Source organism: Pan troglodytes, chromosome 20 (genome assembly GCF_028858775.2).
Source record: "Pan troglodytes isolate AG18354 chromosome 20, NHGRI_mPanTro3-v2.0_pri, whole genome shotgun sequence".
Taxonomy (NCBI): Eukaryota; Metazoa; Chordata; class Mammalia; order Primates; family Hominidae; genus Pan; species Pan troglodytes.
In genome coordinates, this window is record NC_072418.2 from 67,418,080 (window position 1) to 67,444,272 (window position 26,193).

Consider the following 26,193-nt stretch of genomic DNA (forward strand, 5'->3'; position numbering starts at 1 on the left):
CCATGTTTATGGAGATAGCGGTGAATATATTTCCATGTTTATACAGATAGCGGTGTAGATATTTCCATGTTTATGCACATCGCAGTGTAGATATTTCCATGTATCTACAGATAGCGGTGTAGATATTTCCGTGTTTATACAGATCGCGGTGTAGATATTTCCATGTTTATGCAGATCGCGGTGTAGATATTTCCATGTTTATACAGATAGCGGTGTAGATATTTCCATGTTTTTACAGATATTGGTGTAGATATTTCCATGTTTACACAGATTGCGGTGTAGATATTTCCATCTTTCTACAGATGGCATTGTAGATATTTCCATGTTTATACAGATGGCGGTGTAGATATTTCCATGTTTACACAGATTGCAGTGTAGATATTTCCATCTTTCTACAGATGGCATTGTAGATATTTCCATGTTTATACAGATGGCGGTGTAGATATTTCCATGTTTACACAGATTGCAGTGTAGATATTTCCATCTTTCTACAGATGGCATTGTAGATATTTCCATGTTTATACAGATGGCTGTGAAGATATTTCCATGTTTATATAGATGGTGTTGTAGATATTACCATGTCTATACAGATAGCTGTGTAGATATCTTCAGGTTTACACAGATAGCAGTGTAGATATTTCCATGTTTATACAGATGGCGGTGTAGATATTTCCATGTTTATAGAGATGGCTGTGTAGATATTTCCATGTTTATACAGATATCGGTGTAAATAGTTCCATGTTTATACAGATCACGGTGTAGATATTTCCATGTTTATAGAGATGGCGGTGTATATATTTCCATGTTTATACAGATAGCGGTGTAGATATTTCCATGTTTATACAGACCACGGTGTAGATATTTCCATGTTTATACAGATAGCGGTGCAGATATTTCCATGTTTGTACAGATGGCGGTGTTGATATTTCCATCTATACACAGATGACCGTGTAGTTATTTCCATGTTTATACAGATGGTGGCGCAGATATTTCTATGGATATGTAGATGGCGGTGTAGATATTTCCATGTATATACAGATAGCGGTGTAGTTATTTCCATGTTTATATGGAGAGCGGTGTAGATATTTCCATATATGTACACATGGCTGTGTAGATATTTCCATGTTTATACAGATGGCTGTGTAGATATTTCCATGTTTATACAGATGACATGTAGGTATTTCCATGTTTACACAGATGGCGGTGTAGATATTTCGATGTTTATAGAGATAGCAGTGCAGATATTTCCATGTTTATAGAGATAGCGGTGTAGATATTTCCACGTTTATACTGATCGCGGTGTAGTTATTTCCATGTTTATAGAGATAGCGGTGTGGATATTTCCATGTTTATACAGATGGCGGTGTAGATATTTCCATGTTTACACAGATTGCAGTGTAGATATTTCCATCTTTCTACAGATGGCATTGTAGATATTTCCATGTTTATAGAGATGGCATTGTAGATATTTCCATGTTTATACAGATCACGGTGTAGATATTTCCTTGCTTATACAGATAGCGGTGTAGATATTTCCAGGTTTATACTGATAGCGGTGTAGATATTTCCATGTTTATACAGATGGCGGGGTAGACATTTCCATGTTTATAGAGATGGCGGTGTAGATATTTCTGTGTTTAAACAGATATCGGTGCAAATATTTCCATGTTTATACAGATCTCGGTGTAGATATTTCCATGTTTTTGCAGATCACGGTGTAGATATCTCCATGTTTATACAGATAGCGGTGTAGATATTTCCATGTTTTTACAGATATTGGTGTAGATATTTCCATGTTTACACAGATTGAGGTGTAGATATTTCCATCTTTCTACAGATGGCATTGTAGATATTTCCATGTTTATACAGATGGCGGTGTAGATATTTCCATGTTTATATAGATGGTGGTGTAGATATTACCATGTTTATACAGATAGCGATGTAGATATTTCCATGTTTATACAGATAGCGGTGTAGATATTTCCATGTTTATACAGATGGCGGTGTAGATATTTCTATGTTTATAGAGATGGCGGTGTAGATATTTCCATGTTTATACAGATATCGGTGTAAATACTTCCATGTTTATACAGATCTCGGTGTAGATATTTCCATGTATATAGAGATTGCGGTGTATATATTTCCATGTTTATACAGATAGCGGTGTAGATATTTCCATGTCTATACAGACCACGGTGTAGATATTTCCATGTTTATACAGATAGCGGTGCAGATATTTCCATGTTTGTACAGATTGCGTTGTTGATATTGCCATCTATACACAGATGACCGTGTAGATATTTCCATGTTTATACAGATGGCGGCGCAGATATTTCTATGGATATGTAGATGGCGTTGTAGATATTTCCATGTATATACAGATAGCGGTGTAGTTATTTCCATGTTTATATAGAGAGCGGTATAGATATTTCCATGTATGTACACATGGCTGTGTAGATATTTCCATGTTTATACAGATGGCGGTGAAGATATTTCCATGTTTATACAGACAACTTTGTAAGAATTTTCATGTTTATACAGATGGCACTGTAGATATTTCGATGTTTATAGAGATAGCAGTGGAGATATTTCCATGTTTATAGAGATAGCGGTGTAGATATTTCCACGTTTATACTGATCGTGGTGTAGTTATTTCCATGTTTATAGAGATAGCGGTGTGGATATTTCCATGTTTATACAGATAGGGGTGTAGATATTTCCATGTTAATAGAGACAGTGTTCTAGTTATTTCCATGTTTATACAGATCACGGTGTAGATATTTCCTTGTTTATGCAAATAGCGATGTAGTTATTTCCATGTTTATACAGATAGCGGTGTAGATATTTCCTTGTTTATACAAATAGCAGTGTAGATATTTCCATGTTTATACATATCACAGTGTAGATATTTCCTTGGTATACAAATAGCGGTGTAGTTATTTCCATGTTTATACAGATAGCGGTGTAGATATTTCCATGTATATACAGATGGCTGTGTAGATATTTCCATGTTTATACAGATGGCTGTGTAGATATTTCCATGTTTATACAGATGACTTGTAGGTATTTCCATGTTTATACAGATGGCGGTGTAGATGTTTCCATATTTATAGAGATAGCTGTGTAGATATTTCCATGATTCTACAGATAGCGGTGTAGATATTTCCATGTTTATGCAGATCGCGGTGTAGATATTTCAATGCTTATGCAGATCGCGGTGTAGATATTTCCATGTTTCTACAGATAGCGGTGTAGATATTTCCATGTTTATGCAGATCGTGGTGTAGATATTACCATCTTTCTACAGATGGCATTGTAGATATTTCCATGTTTATACAGATGGCGGTGTAGATATTTCCATGTTTATATAGATGGCGGTGTAGATATTACCATGTTTATACAGATAGCAGTGTAGAAATTTCCAGGTTTATACGCATAGCGGTGTAGATATTTCCATGTTTATACAGATGGCGGTGTACATATTTCCATGTTTATAGAGATGGCGGTGTAGATATTTCCATGTTTATACAGATATCGGTGTAAATATTTCCATGTTTATACAGATCACGGTGTAGATATTTCCATGTTTATAGAGATGGCGTTGTAGATATTTCCATGTTTATACAGATCACGGTGTAGATATTTCCTTGTTTATGCAAATAGCGGTGTAGTTATCTCCATGTTTATACAGATAGCGGTGTAGATATTTCCTTTTTTATACAAATAGCAGTGTAGATATTTCCATGTTTATACAGATCACGGTGTAGATATTTCCTTCTTTATACAAATAGCGGTGTAGTTATTTCCATGTTTATACAGATAGCTGTGTAGATATTTCCATGTATATACAGATGGCTGTGTAGATATTTCCACGTTTATACAGATGGCTGTGTAGATATTTCCATGTTTATACAGATGACTTGTAGGTATTTCCATGTTTATACAGATGGCGGTGTAGATATTTCCATGTTTATAGAGATAGCTGTGTAGATATTTCCATGTTTCTACAGATAGCGGTGTAGATATTTCCATGGTAATAGAGATCGCGGTGTAGATATTTCCATGTTTATACAGATCGCGGTGTAGATATTTCCATGTTAATAGAGATCGCGGTGTAGATATTTCCATGTTTATACAGATCGCGGTGTAGATATTTCCATGTTTATGCAGATCGCGGTGTGGATATTTCCATGTTTCTACAGATAGCGGTGTAGATATTTCCATGTTTATACAGATCGCGGTGTAGATATTTCCATGTTTGTGCAGATCGCGGTGTAGATATTTCCATGTTTATACAGATAGCGGTGTAGATATTTCCATGTTTTTACAGATATTGGTGTAGATATTTCCATGTTTACACAGATTGAGGTGTAGATATTTCCATCTTTCTACAGATGGCATTGTAGATATTTCCATGTTTATACAGATGGCTGTGTAGATATTTCCATGTTTATATAGATGGTGGTGTAGATATTACCATGTTTATACAGATAGCGGTGTAGATATTTCCAGGTTTATACAGATAGCGGTGTAGATATTTCCATGTTTATACAGATGGCGGTGTAGATATTTCCATGTTTATAGAGATGGCGGTGTAGATATTTCCATGTTTAAACAGATATCGGTGCAAATATTTCCATGTTTATACAGATCACGGTGTAAATATTTCCATGTTTATACAGATAGCGGTGAATATATTTCCATGTTTATACAGATAGCGGTGTAGATATTTCCATGTTTATGCACATCGCAGTGTAGATATTTCCATGTATCTACAGATAGCGGTGTAGATATTTCCGTGTTTATACAGATCGCGGTGTAGATATTTCCATGTTTATGCAGATCGCGGTGTAGATATTTCCATGTTTATACAGATAGCGGTGTAGATATTTCCATGTTTTTACAGATATTGGTGTAGATATTTCCATGTTTACACAGATTGCGGTGTAGATATTTTCATCTTTCTACAGATGGCATTGTAGATATTTCCATGTTTATACAGATGGCGGTGTAGATATTTCCATGTTTACACAGATTGCAGTGTAGATATTTCCATCTTTCTACAGATGGCATTGTAGATATTTCCATGTTTATACAGATGGCGGTGTAGATATTTCCATGTTTACACAGATTGCAGTGTAGATATTTCCATCTTTCTACAGATGGCATTGTAGTTATTTCCATGTTTATACAGATGGCTGTGAAGATATTTCCATGTTTATATAGATGGTGTTGTAGATATTACCATGTCTATACAGATAGCTGTGTAGATATCTTCAGGTTTACACAGATAGCAGTGTAGATATTTCCATGTTTATACAGATGGCGGTGTAGATATTTCCATGTTTATAGAGATGGCTGTGTAGATATTTCCATGTTTATACAGATATCGGTGTAAATAGTTCCATGTTTATACAGATCACGGTGTAGATATTTCCATGTTTATAGAGATGGCGGTGTATATATTTCCATGTTTATACAGATAGCGGTGTAGATATTTCCATGTTTATACAGACCACGGTGTAGATATTTCCATGTTTATACAGATAGCGGTGCAGATATTTCCATGTTTGTACAGATGGCGGTGTTGATATTTCCATCTATACACAGATGACCGTGTAGTTATTTCCATGTTTATACAGATGGTGGCGCAGATATTTCTATGGATATGTAGATGGCGGTGTAGATATTTCCATGTATATACAGATAGTGGTGTAGTTATTTCCATGTTTATATGGAGAGCGGTGTAGATATTTCCATATATGTACACATGGCTGTGTAGATATTTCCATGTTTATACAGATGGCTGTGTAGATATTTCCATGTTTATACAGATGACATGTCGGTATTTCCATGTTTATACAGATGGCGGTGTAGATATTTCGATGTTTATAGAGATAGCAGTGGAGATATTTCCATGTTTATAGAGATAGCGGTGTAGATATTTCCACGTTTATACTGATCGCGGTGTAGTTATTTCCATGTTTATAGAGATAGCGGTGTGGATATTTCCATGTTTATACAGATGGCGGTGTAGATATTTCCATGTTTACACAGATTGCAGTGTAGATATTTCCATCTTTCTACAGATGGCATTGTAGATATTTCCATGTTTATAGAGATGGCATTGTAGATATTTCCATGTTTATACAGATCACGGTGTAGATATTTCCTTGCTTATACAGATAGCGGTGTAGATATTTCCAGGTTTATACAGATAGCGGTGTAGATATTTCCATGTTTATACAGATGGCGGGGTAGATATTTCCATGTTTATAGAGATGGCGGTGTAGATATTTCTGTGTTTAAACAGATATCGGTGCAAATATTTCCATGTTTATACAGATCTCGGTGTAGATATTTCCATGTTTTTGCAGATCACGGTGTAGATATCTCCATGTTTATACAGATAGCGGTGTAGATATTTCCATGTTTTTACAGATATTGGTGTAGATATTTCCATGTTTACACAGATTGCGGTGTAGATATTTCCATCTTTCTACAGATGGAATTGTAGATATTTCCATGTTTATACAGATGGCGGTGTAGATATTTCCATGTTTATATAGATGGTGGTGTAGATATTACCATGTTTATACAGATAGCGATGTAGATATTTCCATGTTTATACAGATAGCGGTGTAGATATTTCCATGTTTATACAGATGGCGGTGTAGATATTTCTATGTTTATAGAGATGGCAGTGTAGATATTTCCATGTTTATACAGATATCGGTGTAAATAGTTCCATGTTTATACAGATCTCGGTGTAGATATTTCCATGTTTATAGAGATTGCGGTGTATATATTTCCATGTTTATACAGATAGCGGTGTAGATATTTCCATGTTTATACAGACCACGGTGTAGATATTTCCATGTTTATACAGATAGCGGTGCAGATATTTCCATGTTTGTACAGATTGCGTTGTTGATATTGCCATCTATACACAGATGACCGTGTAGATATTTCCATGTTTATACAGATGGCGGCGCAGATGTTTCTATGGATATGTAGATGGCGTTGTAGATATTTCCATGTATATACAGATAGCGGTGTAGTTATTTCCATGTTTATATAGAGAGTGGTATAGATATTTCCATGTATGTACACATGGCTGTGTAGATATTTCCATGTTTATACAGATGGCGGTGAAGATATTTCCATGTTTATTCAGACAACTTTGTAAGAATTTTCATGTTTATACAGATGGCGCTGTAGATATTTCGATGTTTATAGAGATAGCAGTGGAGATATTTCCAAGTTTATAGAGATAGCGGTGTAGATATTTCCACGTTTATACTGATCGTGGTGTAGTTATTTCCATGTTTATAGAGATAGCGGTGTGGATATTTCCATGTTTATACAGATAGGGGTGTAGATATTTCCATGTTTATAGAGACGGTGTTCTAGTTATTTCCATGTTTATACAGATCACGGTGTAGATATTTCCTTGTTTATGCAAATAGCGGTGTAGTTATTTCCATGTTTATACAGATAGCGGTGTAGATATTTCCTTGTTTATACAAATAGCAGTGTAGATATTTCCATGTTTATACATATCACAGTGTAGATATTTCCTTGGTATACAAATAGCGGTGTAGTTATTTCCATGTTTATACAGATAGCGGTGTAGATATTTCCATGTATATACAGATGGCTGTGTAGATATTTCCATGTTTATACAGATGGCTGTGTAGATATTTCCATGTTTATACAGATGACTTGTAGGTATTTCCATGTTTATACAGATGGCGGTGTAGATATTTCCATGTTTATAGAGATAGCTGTGTAGATATTTCCATGATTCTACAGATAGCGGTGTAGATATTTCCATGTTTATGCAGATCGCGGTGTAGATATTTCAATGCTTATGCAGATCGCGGTGTAGATATTTCCATGTTTCTACAGATAGCGGTGTAGATATTTCCATGTTTATGCAGATCGTGGTGTAGATATTTCCATCTTTCTACAGATGGCATTGTAGATATTTCCATGTTTATACAGATGGCGGTGTAGATATTTCCATGTTTATATAGATGGCGGTGTAGATATTACCATGTTTATACAGATAGCAGTGTAGAAATTTCCAGGTTTATACGCATAGCGGTGTAGATATTTCCATGTTTATACAGATGGCGGTGTACATATTTCCATGTTTATAGAGATGGCGGTGTAGATATTTCCATGTTTATACAGATATCGGTGTAAATATTTCCATGTTTATACAGATCACGGTGTAGATATTTCCATGTTTATAGAGATAGCGGTGTAGATATTTCCACGTTTATACTAATAGCGGTGAGGTTATTTCCATGTTTATACACATAGGGGTGTAGATATTTCCATGTATATAGAGATGGCGTTGTAGATATTTCCATGTTTATACAGATCACGGTGTAGATATTTCCTTGTTTATGCAAATAGCGGTGTAGTTATTTCCATGTTTATACAGATAGCGGTGTAGATATTTCCTTGTTTATACAAATAGCAGTGTAGATAATTCCATGTTTATACAAATCACGGTGTAGATATTTCCTTGTTTATACAAATAGCGGTGTAGTTATTTCCATGTTTATATAGAGAGCGGTGTAGATATTTCCATGTTTATACAGATAACTTTGTAAGTATTTCCATGTTTATACAGATGGCGGTGTAGATATTTCGATGTTTATAGAGATAGCAGTGGAGATATTTCCATGTTTATAGAGATAGCGGTGTAGATATTTCCACGTTTATACTTATCGCGGTGTAGTTATTTCCATGTTTATAGAGATAGCGGTGTGGATATTTCCATGTTTATACAGATAGGGGTGTAGATATTTCCATGTTTATAGAGATGGCGTTGTAGATATTTCCATGTTTATACAGATCACGGTGTTGATATTTCCTTTTTTATGCAAATAGCGGTGTAGTTATTTCCATGTTTATACAGATGGCGGTGTAGATATTTCCTTGTTTATACAAATAGCAGTGTAGATATTTCCTTGTTTATACAGATCACGGTGTAGACGTTTCCTTGTTTATACAAATAGCGGTGTAGTTATTTCCATGTTTATACAGATAGCGGTGTAGATATTTCCATGTATATACAGATGGCTGTGTGGATATTTCCATGTTTATACAGATGGCTGTGTAGATATTTCCATGTTTATACAGATGACTTGTAGGTATTTCCATGTTTATACAGATGGCGGTGTAGATATTTCCATGTTTATAGAGATAGCTGTGTAGATATTTCCATGTTTCTACAGATAGCGGTGTAGATATTTCCATGTTTATACCGATCGCGGTGTAGATATTTCCTTGTTTATGCAGATCGCGGTGTAGATATTTCCATGTTTATGTAGATGGTGGTGTAGATATTACCATGTTTATACAGATAGCGGTGTAGATATTTCCAGGTTTATACAGATAGCGGTGTAGATATTTCCATGTTTATACAGATGGCGGTGTATATATTTCCATGTTTATAGAGATGGCGGTGTAGATATTTCAATGTTTATACAGATATCGGTGTAAATATTTCCATGTTTATACAGATCACGGTGTAGATATTTCCATGTTTATAGAGAGAGCGGTGTATATATATCCATGTTTATACAGATCGCGGTGTAGATATTTCCATGTTTTTGCAGATCGCGGTATAGATATTTCCATGTTTATACAGATAGCGTTGTAGATATTTCCATGTTTTTACAGATATTGGTGTAGATATTTCCATGTTTACACAGATTGCGGTGTAGATATATCCATCTTTCCACAGATGGCATTGCAGATATTTCCATGTTTATACAGATGGCGGTGTAGATATTTCCATGTTTATATAGATGGTGGTGTAGATATTACCAGGTTTATAAAGATAGCGATGTAGATATTTCCAGGTTTATACAGATAGCGGTGTAGATATTTCCATGTTTATACAGATGGCGGTGTAGATACTTCCATGTTTATACAGATGTCGTTGTAGATATTTCCATGTTTATACAGATATCGGTGTAAATATTTCCATGTTTATAGAGATCACGGTGTAGATATTTCCATGTTTATAGAGATAGCGGTGTAGATATTTCCACGTTTATACTGATAGCGGTGTGGTTATTTCCATGTTTATAGAGATAGCGGTGTGGATATTTCCATGTTTATACACATAGGGGTGTAGATATTTACATGTTTATAGAGATGGCGTTGTAGATATTTCCATGTTTATACAGATCACGGTGTAGATATTTCCTTGTTTATGCAAATAGCGGTGAAGTTATTTCCATGTTTATACAGATAGCGGTGTAGATATTTCCTTGTTTATACAAATAGCAGTGTAGATATTTCCATGTTTATACAAATCACTGTGTAGATATTTCCTTGTTTATACAAATAGCGGTGTAGTTATTTCCATGTTTATATAGAGAGCGGTGTAGATATTTCCATGTTTATACAGATAACTTTGTAAGTATTTCCATGTTTATACAGATGGCGGTGTAGATATTTCGATGTTTATAGAGATAGCAGTGGAGATATTTCCATGTTTATAGAGATAGCGGTGTAGATATTTCCACGTTTATACTTATCGCGGTGTAGTTATTTCCATGTTTATAGAGATAGCGGTGTGGATATTTCCATGTTTATACAGATAGGGGTGTAGATATTTCCATGTTTATAGAGATGGCGTTGTAGATATTTCCATGTTTATACAGATCACGGTGTTGATATTTCCTTTTTTATGCAAATAGCGGTGTAGTTATTTCCATGTTTATACAGATGGCGGTGTAGATATTTCCTTGTTTATACAAATAGCAGTGTAGATATTTCCATGTTTATACAGATCACGGTGTAGACATTTCCTTGTTTATACAAATAGCGGTGTAGTTATTTCCATGTTTATACAGATAGCGGTGTAGATATTTCCATGTATATACAGATGGCTGTGTAGATATTTCCATGTTTATACAGATGGCTGTGTAGATATTTCCATGTTTATTCAGATGACTTGTGGGTATTTCCATGTTTATACAGATGACTTGTAGGTATTTCCATGTTTATACAGATGGCGGTGTAGATATTTCCATGTTTATAGAGATAGTTGTGTAGATATTTCCATGTTTCTACAGATAGCGGTGTAGATATTTCCATGTTTATACAGATCGCGGTGTAGATATTTCCATGTTTATACAGATAGCGGTGTAGATATTTCCATGTTTATACAGATATTGGTGTACATATTTCCATGTTTACACAGATTGCGGTGTAGATATTTCCATCTTTCTACAGATGGCATTGTAGATATTTCCATGTTTACATAGATGGCGGTGTATATATTTCCATGTTTATGTAGATTGTCGTGTAGATATTACCATGTTTATACAGATAGCGGTGTAGATATTTCCAGGTTTATACAGATAGCGGTGTAGATATTTCCATGTTTATACAGATGGCGGTGTAGATATTTCCATGTTTATAGAGATGGTGGTGTAGATATTTCCATGTTTATACAGATATCGGTGTAAATATTTCCATGTTTATACAGATCACGGTGTAGATATTTCCATGTTTACAGAGATAGCGGTGTACATATTTCCATGTTTATACAGATCGCAGTGTAGATATTTCCATGTTTTTGCAGATCGCGGTATAGGTATTTCCATGTTTATACAGATAGCGGTGTAGATATTTCCATGTTTTTACAGATATTGGTGTAGATATTTCCATGTTTACACAGATTGCGGTGTAGATATTTCCATCTTTCTACAGATGGCATTGTAGATATTTCCATGTTTATACAGATGGCGGTGTAGATATTTCCAGGTTTATATAGATGGTGGTGTAGATATTACCATGTTTATAAAGATAGCGATGTAGATATTTCCAGGTTTATACAGATAGCGGTGTAGATATTTCCATGTTTATACAGATGGCGGTGTAGATACTTCCATGTTTATACAGATGTCGGTGTAGATATTTCCATGTTTATACAGATATCGGTGTAAATATTCCATGTTTATAGAGATGGCGGTGTAGATACTTCCATGTTTATACAGATGTCGGTGTAGATATTTCCATGTTTATACAGATATCGGTGTAAATATTTCCATGTTTATAGAGATCACGGTGTAGATATTTCCATGTTTATAGAGATAGCGGTGTAGATATTTCCACGTTTATACTGATAGCGGTGTGGTTATTTCCATGTTTATAGAGATAGCGGTGTGGATATTTCCATGTTTATACACATAGGGGTGTAGATATTTCCATGTTTATAGAGATGGCGTTGTAGATATTTCCATGTTTATACAGATCACGGTGTAGATATTTCCTTGTTTATGCAAATAGCGGTGTAGTTATTTCCATGTTTATACAGATAGCGGTGTAGATATTTCCTTGTTTATACAAATAGCAGTGTAGATATTTCCATGTTTATACAAATCACGGTGTAGATATTTCCTTGTTTATACAAATAGCGGTGTAGTTATTTCCATGTTTATATAGAGAGCGGTGTAGATATTTCCATGTTTATACAGATAACTTTGTAAGTATTTCCATGTTTATACAGATGGCGGTGTAGATATTTCGATGTTTATAGACATAGCAGTGGAGATATTTCCATGTTTATAGAGATAGCGGTGTAGATATTTCCACATTTATGCTTATCGTGGTGTAGTTATTTCCATGTTTATAGAGATAGCGGTGTGGATATTTCCATGTTTATACAGATAGGGGTGTAGATATTTCCATGTTTATAGAGATGGCGTTGTAGATATTTCCATGTTTATACAGATCACGGTGTTGATATTTCCTTTTTTTTGCAAATAGCGGTGTAGTTATTTCCATGTTTATACAGATGGCGTTGTAGATATTTCCTTGTTTATACAAATAGCAGTGTAGATATTTCCATGTTTATACAGATCACGGTGTAGACATTTCCTTGTTTATACAAATAGCGGTGTAGTTATTTCCATGTTTATACAGATAGCGGTGTAGATATTTCCATGTATATACAGATGGCTGTGTAGATATTTCCATGTTTATACAGATGGCTGTGTAGATATTTCCATGTTTATTCAGATGACTTGTAGGTATTTCCATGTTTATACAGATGGTGGTGTAGATATTTCCATGGTAATAGAGATAGCTGTGTAGATATTTCCCTGTTTCTATAGATAGCGTTGTAGATATTTCCATGTTTATACAGATCGCGGTGTAGGTATTTCCATGTTTATGCAGATCGCGGTGTAGGTATTTCCATGTTTATACAGATAGCGGTGTAGATATTTCCATGTTTTTACAGATATTGGTGTAGATATTTCCATGTTTGCACAGATTGCGGTGTAGATATTTCCATCTTTCTACAGATGGCATTGTATATATTTCCATGTTTATACAGATGGCGGTGTAGATATTTCCATGTTTATATAGATGGTGGTGTAGATATTACCATGTTTATACAGATAGCGGTGTAGATATTTCCAGGTTTATACAGATGGCGGTGTACATATTTCCATGTTTATAGAGATGGCGGTGTAGAGATTTCCATGTTTATACAGATATCATTGTAAATATTTCCATGTTTATACAGATCACGGTGTAGGTATTTCCATGTTTATACAGATAGCGATGTATATATTTCCATGTTTATAAAGATAGCGGTGTAGATATTTCCATGTTTTTACCGACCACGGTGTAGATATTTCCATGTTTACAGATAGCGGTGCAGATATTTCCATGTTTGTACAGATGGCGGTGTTGATATTTCCATCTATACACAGATGACCGTGTAGATATTTCCATGTTTATACAGATGGCGGCGCAGATATTTCTATGGCTATGTAGATGGCGGTGTAGATATTTCCATGTATATACAGATACCGGTGTAGTTATTTCCATGTTTATATAGAGAGCGGTGTAGATATTTCCATATATGTACACATGGCTGTGTAGATGTTTCCATGTTTATACAGATGGCGGTGTAGATATTTCCATGTTTATACAGATAACTTTGTGAGTATTTCCAAGTTTATACAGATGGCGGTGTAGATATTTTGATGTTTATAGAGATAGCAGTGGAGATATTTCCATGTTTATAGGGATAGCGGTGTAGATATTTCCTCATTTATACTGATCGTGGTGTAGTTATTTCCATGTTTATAGAGATAGCGGTGTGGATATTTCCATGTTTATACAGATAGGGGTGTAGATATTTCCATGTTTATAGAGATGGCGTTGTAGATATTTCCATGTTTATACAGATCACGGTGTAGGTATTTCCATGTTTATACAGATAGCGATGTATATATTTCCATGTTTATAAAGATAGCGGTGTAGATATTTCCATGTTTTTACAGACCACGGTGTAGATATTTCCATGTTTACAGATAGCGGTGCAGATATTTCCATGTTTGTACAGATGGCGGTGTTGATATTTCCATCTATACACAGATGACCGTGTAGATATTTCCATGTTTATACAGATGGCGGTGCAGATATTTCTATGGATATGTAGATGGCGGTGTAGATATTTCCATGTATATACAGATAGCGGTGTAGTTATTTCCATGTTTATATAGAGAGCGGTGTAGATATTTCCATATATGTACACATGGCTGTGTAGATATTTCCATGTTTATACAGATGGCGGTGTAGATATTTCCATGTTTATACAGATAACTTTGTGAGTATTTCCATGTTTATACAGATGGCGGTGTAGATATTTTGATGTTTATAGAGATAGCAGTGGAGATATTTCCATGTTTATAGAGACAGCGTTGTAGATATTTCCTCATTTATACTGATCGCGGTGTAGTTATTTCCATGTTTATAGAGATAGCGGTGTGGATATTTCCATGTTTATACAGATAGGGTTGTAGATATTTCCATGTTTATAGAGATGGCGTTGTAGATATTTCCATGTTTATACAGATCACGGTGTAGATATTTCCTTGTTTATGCAAATAGCAGTGTAGTTATCTCCATGTTTATACAGATAGTGGTGTAGATATTTCCTTGTTTATACAAATAGCAGTGTAGATATTTCCATGTTTATACAGATCACGGTGTAGATATTTCCTTCTTTATACAAATAGCGGTGTAGTTATTTCCATGTTTATACAGATAGCTGTGTAGATATTTCCATGTATATACAGATGGCTGTGTAGATATTTCCATGTTTATACAGATGGCTGTGTAGTTATTTCCATGTTTATACAGATGACTTGTAGGTATTTCCATGTTTATACAGATGGCGGTGTAGATATTTCCATGTTTATAGAGATAGCTGTGTAGATATTTCCATGTTTCTACAGATAGCGGTGTAGATATTTCCATGTTTATACAGATCGCGGTGTAGATATTTCCATGTTTATGCAGATCGCGGTCTGGATATTTCCATGTTTTTACAGATATTGGTGTAGTTATTTCCATGTTTACACAGATTGCGGTGTAGATATTTCCATCTTTCTACAGATGGCATTGTAGATATTTCCATGTTTATTCAGATGGCAGTGTAGATATTTCCATGTTTATATAGATGGTGGTGTAGATATTACCATGTTTATACAGATAGAGGTGTAGATATTTCCAGGTTTATACAGATAGCGGTGTAGATATTTCCATGTTTATACAGATGGCGGGGTAGATATTTCCATGTTTATAGAGATGGCGGTGTAGATATTTCCATGTTTAAACAGATATCGGTGCAAATATTTCCATGTTTATACAGATCACGGTGTAAATATTTCCATGTTTATAGAGATAGCGGTGAATATATTTCCGTGTTTATACAGATAGCGGTGTAGATATTTCCATGTTTATGCACATCGCAGTGTAGATATTTCCATGTATCTACAGATAGCGGTGTAGATATTTCCATGTTTATACAGATCGCGGTGTAGATATTTCCATGTTTATGCAGATCGCGGTGTAGATATTTCCATGTTTATACAGATAGCGGTGTAGATATTTCCATGTTTTTACAGATATTGGTGTAGATATTTCCATGTTTACACAGATTGCGGTGTAGATATTTCCATCTTTCTACAGATGGCATTGTAGATATTTCCATGTTTATACAGATGGCGGTGTAGATATTTCCATGTTTACACAGATTGCAGTGTAGATATTTCCATCTTTCTACAGATGGCATTGTAGATATTTCCATGTTTATACAGATGGCTGTGAAGATATTTCCATGTTTATATAGATGGTGTTGTAGATATTACCATGTTTATACAGATAGCGGTGTAGATATCTTCAGGTTTACACAGATAGCAGTGTAGATATTTCCATGTTTATAGAGATGGCGGTGTAGATATTTCCATGTTTATAGAGATGGCTGTGTAGATATTTCCATGTTTATACAGATATCGGTGTAAATAGTTCCATGTTTATACAGATCACGGTGTAGATATTTCCATGTTTATAGAGATGGCGGTGTATATATTTCCATGTTTATACAGATAGCGGTGTAGATATTTCCATGTTTATACAGACCACGGTGTAGATATTTCCATGTTTATACAGATAGCGGTGCAGATATTTCCATGTTTGTTCAGATGGCGGTGTTGATATTTCCATCTATACACAGATGACTGTGTAGATATTTCCATGTTTATACAGATGGTGGCGCAGATATTTCTATGGATATGTAGATGGCGGTGTAGATATTTCCATGTATATACAGATAGAGGAGTAGTTATTTCCAGGTTTATATGGAGAGCGGTGTAGATATTTCCATATATATACACATGGCTGTGTAGATATTTCCATGTTAATACAGATAGCGGTGTAGATATTTCCAAGTATATACAGATGGCTGTGTAGATATTTCCATGTTTATACAGATGACATGTAGGTATTTCCATGTTTATACAGATGGCGGTGTAGATATTTCAATGTTTATAGAGATAGCTGTGTAGATATTTCGATGTTTCTACAGATAGCGGTGTAGATATTTCCATGTTTATACAGATATCGGTGTAGGTATTTCCATGTTTATGCACATCGCAGTGTAGATATTTCCATGTTTCTACAGAGAGCGGTGTAGATATTTCCATGTTTATACAGATCGCGGTGTAGATATTTCCATGTTTATGCAGATCGCGGTGTAGATATTTCCATGTTTATACAGATAGCGGTGTAGATATTTCCAGGTTTTTACAGATATTGGTGTAGATATTTCCATGTTTACACAGATTGCGGTGTAGATATTTCCATCTTTCTACAGATGGCATTGTAGATATTTCCATGTTTATACAGATGGCGGTGTAGATATTTCCATGTTTACACAGATTGCAGTGTAGATATTTCCATCTTTCTACAGATGGCATTGTAGATATTTCCATGTTTATAGAGATGGCGTTGTAGATATTTCCATGTTTATACAGATCACGGTGTAGATATTTCCTTGTTTATGCAAATAGCGGTGTAGTTATCTCCATGTTTATACAGATAGTGGTGTAGATATTTCCTTGTTTATACAAATAGCAGTGTAGATATTTCCATGTGTATACAGATCACGATGTAGATATTTCCTTCTTTATACAAATAGCGGTGTAGTTATTTCCATGTTTATACAGATAGCTGTGTAGATATTTCCATGTATATACAGATGGCTGTGTAGATATTTCCATGTTTATACAGATGGCTGTGTAGATATTTCCATGTTTATACAGATGACTTGTAGGTATTTCCATGTTTATACAGATGGCGGTGTAGATATTTCCATGTTTATAGAGATAGCTGTGTAGATATTTCCATGTTTCTACAGATAGCGGTGTAGATATTTCCATGTTTATACAGATCGCGGTGTAGATATTTCCATGTTTATGCAGATCGCGGTCTGGATATTTCCATGTTTCTACAGATAGCGGTGTAGATATTTCCATGTTTATACAGATCGCGGTGTAGATATTTCCATGTTTATGCAGATCGCGGTGTAGATATTTCCATGTTTATACAGATAGCGGTGTAGATATTTCCATGTTTTTACAGATATTGGTGTAGATATTTCCATGTTTACACAGATTGCGGTGTAGATATTTCCATCTTTCTACAGATGGCATTGTAGATATTTCCATGTTTATACAGATGGCGGTGTAGATATTTCCATGTTTATATAGATGGTGGTGTAGATATTACCATGTTTATACAGATAGCGGTGTAGATATTTCCAGGTTTATACAGATAGCGGTGTAGATATTTCCATGTTTATACAGATGGCGGGGTAGATATTTCCATGTTTATAGAGATGGCGGTGTAGATATTTCCATGTTTAAACAGATATCGGTGCAAATATTTCCATGTTTATACAGATCACGGTGTAAATATTTCCATGTTTATGGAGATAGCGGTGAATATATTTCCATGTTTATACAGATAGCGGTGTAGATATTTCCATGTTTATGCACATCGCAGTGTAGATATTTCCATGTATCTACAGATAGCGGTGTAGATATTTCCATGTTTATACAGATCGCGGTTTTGATATTTCCATGTTTATGCAGATCGCGGTGTAGATATTTCCATGTTTATAGAGATGGCGGTGTAGATATTTCCATGTTTTTACAGATATTGGTGTAGATATTTCCATGTTTACACAGATTGCGGTGTAGATATTTCCATCTTTCTACAGATGGCATTGTAGATATTTCCATGTTTATACAGATGGCGGTGTAGATATTTCCATGTTTACACAGATTGCAGTGTAGATATTTCCATCTTTCTACAGATGGCATTGTAGATATTTCCATGTTTATACAGATGGCTGTGAAGATATTTCCATGTTTATATAGATGGTGTTGTAGATATTACCATGTTTATACAGATAGCGGTGTAGATATCTTCAGGTTTACACAGATAGCAGTGTAGATATTTCCATGTTTATACAGATGGCGGTGTAGATATTTCCATGTTTATAGAGATGGCTGTGTAGATATTTCCATGTTTATACACATATCGGTGTAAATAGTTCCATGTTTATACAGATCACGGTGTAGATATTTCCATGTTTATAGAGATGGCGGTGTATATATTTCCATGTTTATACAGATAGCGGTGTAGATATTTCCATGTTTATACAGACCACGGTGTAGATATTTCCATGTTTATACAGATAGCGGTGCAGATATTTCCATGTTTGTACAGATGGCGGTGTTGATATTTCCATCTATACACAGTTGACCGTGTAGATATTTCCATGTTTATACAGATGGTGGCGCAGATATTTCTATGGATATGTAGATGGCGGTGTAGATATTTCCATGTATATATAGATAGCGGAGTAGTTATTTCCATGTTTATATGGAGAGCGGTGTAGATATTTCCATATATGTACACATGGCTGTGTAGATATTTCCATGTTAATACAGATAGCGGTGTAGATATTTCCATGTATATACAGATGGCTGTGTAGATATTTCCATGTTTATACAGATGACATGTAGGTATTTCCATGTTTATACAGATGGCGGTGTACATATTTCAATGTTTATAGAGATAGCTGTGTAGATATTTCGATGTTTCTACAGATAGCGGTGTAGATATTTCCATGTTTATACAGATAGCGGTGTAGATATTTCCATGTTTATGCACATCGCAGTGTAGATATTTCCATGTTTCTACAGAGAGCGGTGTAGATATTTCCATGTTTATACTGATCGCGGTTTAGATATTTCCATGTTTATGCAGATCGCGGTGTAGATATTTCCATGTTTATACAGATAGCGGTGTAGATATTTCCACGTTTTTACAGATATTGGTGTAGATATTTCCATGTTTACAGAGATTGCGGTGTAGATATTTCCATCTTTCTACAGTTGGCATTGTAGATATTTCCATGTTTATACAGATGGCGGTGTAGATATTTCCATGTTTACACAGATTGCAGTGTAGATATTTCCATCTTTCTACAGATGGCATTGTAGATATTTCCATGTTTATAGAGATGGCGTTGTAGATATTTCCATGTTTCTACAGATCACGGTGTAGATATTTCCTTGTTTATGCAAATAGCGGTGTAGTTATCTCCATGTTTATACAGATAGTGGTGTAGATATTTCCTTGTTTATACAAATAGCAGTGTAGATATTTCCATGTGTATACAGATCACGATGTAGATATTTCCTTCTTTATACAAATAGCGGTGTAGTTATTTCCATGTTTATACAGATAGCTGTGTAGATATTTCCATGTATATACAGATGGCTGTGTAGATATTTCCATGTTAATACAGATGGCTGTGTAGATATTTCCATGTTTATACAGATGACTTGTAGGTATTTCCATGTTTATACAGATGGCGGTGTAGATATTTCCATGTTTATAGAGATAGTTGTGTAGATATTTCCATGTTTCTACAGATAGCGGTGCAGATATTTCCATGTTTATACAGATAGCGGTGTAGATATTTCCATGTTTATGCAGATCGCGGTCTGGATATTTCCATGTTTCTACAGATAGCGGTGTAGATATTTCCATGTTTATACAGATCGCGGTGTAGATATTTCCATGTTTATGCAGATCGCGGTGTAGATATTTCCATGTTTATACAGATAGCGGTGTAGATATTTCCATGTTTTTACACATATTGGTGTAGATATTTCCATGTTTACACAGATTGCGGTGTAGATATTTCCATCTTTCTACAGATGGCATTGTAGATATTTCCATGTTTATACAGATGGCGGTGTAGATATTTCCATGTTTATATAGATGGTGGTGTAGATATTACCATGTTTATACAGATAGCGGTGTAGATATTTCCAGGTTTATACAGATAGCGGTGTAGATATTTCCATGTTTATACAGATGGCGGGGTAGATATTTCCATGTTTATAGAGATGGCGGTGTAGATATTTCCATGTTTAAACAGATATCGGTGCAAATATTTCCATGTTTATACAGATCACGGTGTAAATATTTCCATGTTTATAGAGATAGCTGTGAATATATTTCCATGTTTATACAGATAGCGGTGTAGATATTTCCATGTTTATGCACATCGCAGTGTAGATATTTGCATGTATCTACAGATAGCGGTGTAGATATTTCCTTGTTTATACAGATCGCGGTGTAGATATTTCCATGTTTATGCAGATCGCGGTGTAGATATTTCCATGTTTATACAGATAGCGGTGTAGATATTTCCATGTTTTTATAGATATTGGTGTAGATATTTCCATGTTTACACAGATTGCGGTGTAGATATTTCCATCTTTCTACAGATGGCATTGTAGATATTTCCATGTTTATACAGATGGCGGTGTAGATATTTCCATGTTTACACAGATTGCAGTGTAGATATTTCCATCTTTCTTCAGATGGCATTGTAGATATTTCCATGTTTATACAGATGGCTGTGAAGATATTTCCATGTTTATATAGATGGTGTTGTAGATATTACCATGTTTATACAGATAGCGGTGTAGATATCTTCAGGTTTACACAGATAGTAGTGTAGATATTTCCATGTTTATACAGATAGCGGTGTAGATATTTCCATGTTTATACAGACCACGGTGTAGATATTTCCATGTTTATACAGATAGCGGTGCAGATATTTCCATGTTTGTACAGATGGCGGTGTTGATATTTCCATCTATACACAGATGACCGTGTAGATATTTCCATGTTTATACAGATGGTGGCGCAGATATTTCTATGGATATGTAGATGGCGGTGTAGATATTTCCATGTATATATAGATAGCGGAGTAGTTATTTCCATGTTTATATGGAGAGCGGTGTAGATATTTCCATATATGTACACATGGCTGTGTAGATATTTCCATGTTAATACAGATAGCGGTGTAGATATTTCCATGTATATACAGATGGCTGTGTAGATATTTCCATGTTTATACAGATGACATGTAGGTATTTCCATGTTTATACAGATGGCGGTGTACATATTTCAATGTTTATAGAGATAGCTGTGTAGATATTTCGATGTTTCTACAGATAGCGGTGTAGATATTTCCATGTTTATACAGATAGCGGTGTAGATATTTCCATGTTTATGCACATCGCAGTGTAGATATTTCCATGTTTCTACAGAGAGCGGTGTAGATATTTCCATGTTTATACTGATCGCGGTTTAGATATTTCCATGTTTATGCAGATCGCGGTGTAGATATTTCCATGTTTATACAGATAGCGGTGTAGATATTTCCACGTTTTTACAGATATTGGTGTAGATATTTCCATGTTTACACAGATTGCGGTGTAGATATTTCCATCTTTCTACAGTTGGCATTGTAGATATTTCCATGTTTATACAGATGGCGGTGTAGATATTTCCATGTTTACACAGATTGCAGTGTAGATATTTCCATGTTTATACAGATGGCGGTGTAGATATTTCGATGTTTATAGAGATGGCGTTGTAGATATTTCCATGTTTATAGAGATAGCGGTGTAGATATTTCCACGTTTATACTGATCGCGGTGTAGTTATTTCCATGTTTATAGAGATAGCGGTGTGGATATTTCCATGTTTATACAGATATTGTTGTAGATATTTCCATGTTTATAGAGATGGCGTTGTAGATATTTCCATGTTTATTCAGATCACGGTGTAGATATTTCCTTGTTTATGCAAATAGCGGTGTAGTTATTTCCATGTTTATACAGATAGCGGTGTCGATATTTCCTTGTTTATACAAATAGCAGTGTAGATATTTCCATGTTTATACAGATCACGGTGTAGATATTTCCTTGTTTATACAAATAGCGGTGTAGTTATTTCCATGTTTACACAGATAGCTGTGTAGATATTTCCATGTATATACAGATGGCTGTGTAGATATTTCCATGTTTATACAGATGGCTGTGTAGATATTTCTATGTTTATACAGATGACTTGTAGGTATTTCCATGTTTATACAGATGGCGGTGTAGATATTTCCATGTTTATAGAGATAGCTGTGTAGATATTTCCATGTTTCTACAGATCGCGGTGTAGTTATTTCCATGTTTATACAGATCGCGGTGTAGATATTTCCATGTTTATGCAGATCGCGGTTTAGATATTTCCATGTTTCTACAGATAGCGGTGTAGATATTTCCATGTTTATGCTGATCGCGGTGTAGATATTTCCATGCTTATGCAGATCGCGGTGTAGATATTTCCATCTTTATACAGATAGCGGTGTAGATATTTCCATGTTTTTACAGAGATTGGTGTAGGTATTTCCATGTTTACACAGATTGCAGTGTACATATTTCCATCTTTCTGTAGATGGAATTGCAGATATTTCCGTGTTTATACAGATGGCGGTGTAGATATTTCCATGTTTATATAGATGGTGGTGTAGATATTACCATGTTTATACAGATAGCGGTGTAGATATTTCCAGGTTTATACAGTTAGCGGTGTAGATATTTCCAGGTTTATACTCATGGCGGTGTAGATATTTCCATGTTTATAGAGATGGCGGTGTCGATATTTCCATGTTTATACAGATCACGGTGTAGATATTTCCATGTTTATAGAGATAGCGGTGTATATATTTCCATGTTTATAGAGATAGCGGTGTATGTATTTCCATGTTTATACAGATAGCGGTGTAGATATTTCCATGTTTATACAGACCACGGTGCAGATATTTCCATGTTTATACAGATAGCGGTGCACATATTTCCATGTTTGTACAGATGGCGGTGTTGATATTTCCATCTATACACAGATGACCGTGTAGATATTTCCATGTTTATACAGATGGCGGCACAGATATTTCTATGGATATGTAGATGGCGGTGTAGATATTTCCATGTATATACAGATAGCGGTGTAGTTATTTCTATGTTTATATAGAGAGCGGTGTAGATATTTCCATGTATGTACACATGGCTGTGTAGATATTTCCATGTTGATACAGATGGCGGTGTAGATATTTCCATGTTTATACAGATAACTTTGTAAGTATTTCCATGTTTATACAGATGGCGGTGTAGATATTTCGATGTTTATAGAGATAGCAGTGGAGATATTTCCATGATTATAGAGATAGCGGTGTAGATGTTTCCACGTTTATACTGATCGCAGTGTAGTTATTTCCATGTTTATAGAGATAGCGGCGTGGATATTTCCATGTTTATACAGATAGTGGTGTAGATATTTCCATGTTTATAGAGATGGCGTTGTAGATATTTCCATGTTTATAGAGATGGCGTTGTAGATATTTCCATGTTTATACAGATCACGGTGTAGATAGTTCCTTGTTTATGCAAATAGCGGTGTAGTTATTTCCATGTTTACACAGATAGCGGTGTAGATATTTCCTTGTTTATACAAATACCAGTGTAGATATTTCCATGTTAATACAGATCACGATGTAGATATTTCCTTGTTTCTACAAATAGCGGTGTAGTTATTTCCATGTTTATACAGATAGCGGTGTAGATATTTCCATGTATATACAGATGGCTGTGAAGATATTTCCATGTTTATAAAGATGTCTGTGTAGATATTTCCATGTTTATACAGATGACTTGAAGGTATTTCCATGTTTATACAGATGACGGTGTAGATATTTCCATGTTTACAGAGATAGCTGTGTAGATATTTCCATGTTTCTACAGATAGCGGTGTAGATATTTCCAAGTTTATGCAGATCGCGGTGTAGATATTTCCATGCTTATGCAGATCGCGGTGTAGATATTTCCATCTTTATACAGATAGCAATGTAGATATTTGCATGTTTTTACAGATATTGGTGTAGGTATTTCCATGTTTACACAGATTGCAGTGTAGATATTTCCATCTTTCTACAGATGGCATTGTAGATATTTCCATGTTTATACAGATAGCGGTGTAGATATTTCCATGTTTATATAGATGGTGGAGTAGATATTACCATGTTTATACAGATAGCGGTGTAGATATTTCCAAGTTTATACAGATAGCGGTGTAGATATTTCCAGGTTTATACAGATGGCGGTGTAGATATTTCCATGTTTATAGAGATGGCGGTGTAGATATTTCCATGTTTATACAGACCACGGTGTAGATATTTCCATGTTTATACAGATAGCGGTGCGGATATTTCCATGTTTGTAGAGATGGCGGTGTTGATACTTCCATCTATACACAGATGACCGTGTAGATATTTCCATGTTTATACAGATGGCGGCGCAGATATTTCTATGGATATGTAGTTGGCGGTGTAGATATTTCCATGTATATACAGATAGCGGTGTAGTTATTTCCATGTTTATATAGAGAGCAGTGTAGATATTTCCATGTATGTACACATGGTTGTGTAGATATTTCCATGTTTATACAGATGGCGGTGTAGATATTTCCATGTTTATACAGATAACTTTGTAAGTATTTCCATGTTTATACAGATGGCGGTGTAGATATTTCGATGTTTATAGAGATAGCAGTGGAGATATTTCCATGTTTATAGAGATAGCGGTGCAGATATTTCCACGTTTATACTGATCACGGTGTAGTTATTTCCATGTTTATATAGATAGGGGTGTGTATATTTCCATGTTTATACAGATAGTGGTGTAGATATTTCCATGTTTATAGAGATGGCGTTGAAGATATTTCCATGTTTATGCAGATCACGGTGTAGATATTTCCTTGTTTATGCAAATAGCGGTGTACTTATTTCCATGTTTAAACAGATAGCAATGTAGATATTTCCTTGTTTATACAAATAGCAGTGTAGATATTTCCATGTTTATACAGATCACGGTGTAGATATTTCCTTGTTTATACAAATAGCGGTGTAGTTATTTCCATGTTTATACAGATAGCGGTGAAGATATTTCCATGTATATACAGATGGCTGTGTAGATATTTCCATGTTTATACAGATGGCTGTGTAGATATTTCCATGTTTATACAGATGACTTGTAGTTATTTCCATGTTTATACAGATGGCGGTGTAGATATTTCCATGTTTATAGAGATAGCTGTGTAGATATTTCCATGTTTCTACAGATAGCGGTGTAGTTATTTCCATGTTTATACAGATCGCGGTGTAGATATTTCCATGTTTATGCAGATCGCGGTGTAGATATTTTCATGTTTCTACAGATAGCGGTGTAGATATTTCCATGTTTATGCAGATCACGGTGTAGATATTTCCATGCTTATGCAGATCGCGGTGTAGATATTTCCATCTTTATACAGATAGCGGTGTAGATATTTCCATGTTTTTACAGAGATTGGTGTAGGTATTTCCATGTTTAC